Here is a 2418-nt window from a genome sequence, read left to right as displayed (position 1 = left end):
GTTCGACAGTAACTGGAGGGTCTTGGGAGAGTCGAGATGGGTCAGAGAGAAACTGTTGATTTTCTCTGACCCACCTCTCCCTCTGATCTAGACTTCTCTTAGCGCAGATAGTATACGTATTCTCTCAACAATATGCTGCCTAATGGTCAGCAGCTTTGACTTGTTAAGTGTGTGATAATGGGTCCGGAGTTCGCGCGCAAACTTTCGAACCTTGGCGGTAAAATTCCTGCCAGATGTGATATAGTCAATCACACATTGAATGCGGGACGCGTACTGTCTTGCCCAGCCTATCTTTATGGCAAGTTGATGTATTCGTCTTTTGGTCTTATGATCAGCCGTTGGTTTTGTTTTACGGTTCGCATCGGCCAAAGCTCTCGCTGCATTATACACACAATAATTGATAGCCCAAAGGTCGGATTCTCCGGAAAAATGACCACGAAGCTCGTTATCCATTTCAGCCAGATCTTTAGGCTTGAGAGAAACCTTGTTGTTGATGTTTCTCCGGGTCGTAAAGCATCGCTCTTCATCGATTGGATGCCTGCCCGCGGTTGGTCTTCGTGTCGCCTCTCTTTCTTTGTTGCCGGCTTGTTCTAGCTGTGGTAGAGTAGGCGTTCCGCTTACATAGCCCCTTTTACGGAGTAGTTCAGCATGATTTCGCAGACGTTGCTGCGAAAAGTGCGATAGCTCCGGGTGTTTCTCGCACCACAGAGCATGCAGCCGTGCCGTGTAACCCCGTTCACGGGCCACACTCGCATCGTAGCACTTTAGCAAGCCGTGATTCACTTGCTCCGTCCACCCAAAGGTCGCGAGATCCCGCCGATCCATCGCATTGGATCCATTTTCATTGGCTCCCCCAGCTCTAGATTGGTCGGCATTGTAGGCCGACTCATTGTCGGGAGCCCTGCGCGTTCTGTTGTTTTGAACCGCACTTACTACCACTATGTTTGGCGTTGTTATTGTTGTTTCCGCGAGAAGCTAGGGAAAGGGGTTCGTCCATCCTTGTAGAGCCCCGCATGCAAGGATAAGCCTGCGTACTCTTAGAGGTCGCCCGGTATCCCAGAGTCACCGTTCTAGACACCTCGCCCAGGTGCCATTCAGCTGTCGGCACGGAAGTATCTGAATTTCGTACAATTTCGGAACAGCAAAGCGGACATGACGTAAGTTGGAATAGATTATATGGTACATTTTCGAGCGAGCAGCACTTATTCTACTTATTCTACTACCCATTTATCCTCTTTTGAATTTGAAAGCTCGCAGGTGCACGATTGCTGGTCAGAAAACTTCGGCGGTTCTATTTATATCTCTATTCGCTATCCGCTTTGAAATAAAATCAAAATATTGGGATTTTAATATTTCCAGGTTTCGTTGCTAGCGATTTTCATGATTTGAATACTTCGCGCGCCTCTTTACATGCCCATATTTTGAGGTCGTTATTTCAAGGATAAGGATGAGCTTAGTTAGATGAGTTTAGCTTAGATGAGTTAGTTGAAAAGGTAAAGGATGAGCTGGGTACTAATGAAGAAAGAGTAGGGGGAAAGAGAGACTGGTGGGACGAGGAATGCTGGGAGACTAAAGAGAGAATAAAAGAGTGTGTGTGCAAATGGAGAAGAGGCGAAATGGAGAATGAGGAGTATAACAGGAGGAAAAAAGAACATGAGAAGATGCTGGAAATAAAAAGACAGAGATAACAAGAAAAGAAGTGGATGAAGCAATAAATAGTTTACAAAGAAACAAGGCGACGGGAGAGGATGAGACGGAGAACGAAGCGATGAAGTTTGGAGAAGGGATTAGGGATGGGATGTGGAAGATCTGCAACAAGGTATGGAAAGGGGAAGGTTGGCCGGAAGAGTGGACGACGGGACTGGTGGTACCGCTTGTCAAGAAAGGGGAAGGAAAGAAGATAGAGGAATACAGAGGGATCACTCTCATGTCAGTCGGCTATAAAATATATGCAGAAATCTTAAGAAATAGGTTGGAGAGTCGGGTAGAACAAAAAGAAAGTATTTCACATAATCAGGCGGGCTTTAGAAAAGGAATGGGATCTATAGACAACATCTACGTACTTAACTATTTAGTTAACAGAAATTTGGGGAGAAAGCAAGGGAGACTAGTCGCTTTGTTCGTAGATTTCAAAGCAGCGTTTGACTCAGTGGATAGAAAAGTACTGTGGCAGGCAATGAAAAAAGGGGTGTAGAGGAAAAGTTAGTGGAGAGGATAAAGAAAATTTTACTGAAACCAGGATTAGGGTGAAAATAGGAAAGAAAAAAGGGCAGGTTTTCTGGAAAAGCCTTGGTCTAAGGCAAGGGAGCCCTTTGAGGACAAAAAGTGGAAATTGTGGAGGAGTTCTGTTACCTAGGTTTTTGGTTTGAGGCAGAAGGAGGAAACGAGCTGCAGGTGAGGAAAAGAATTGAATGTGCG

This window comes from Belonocnema kinseyi, chromosome 4, assembly GCF_010883055.1.
Source record: "Belonocnema kinseyi isolate 2016_QV_RU_SX_M_011 chromosome 4, B_treatae_v1, whole genome shotgun sequence".
NCBI classification, from domain to species: domain Eukaryota; kingdom Metazoa; phylum Arthropoda; class Insecta; order Hymenoptera; family Cynipidae; genus Belonocnema; species Belonocnema kinseyi.
This window is presented reverse-complemented; position numbering follows the sequence as displayed.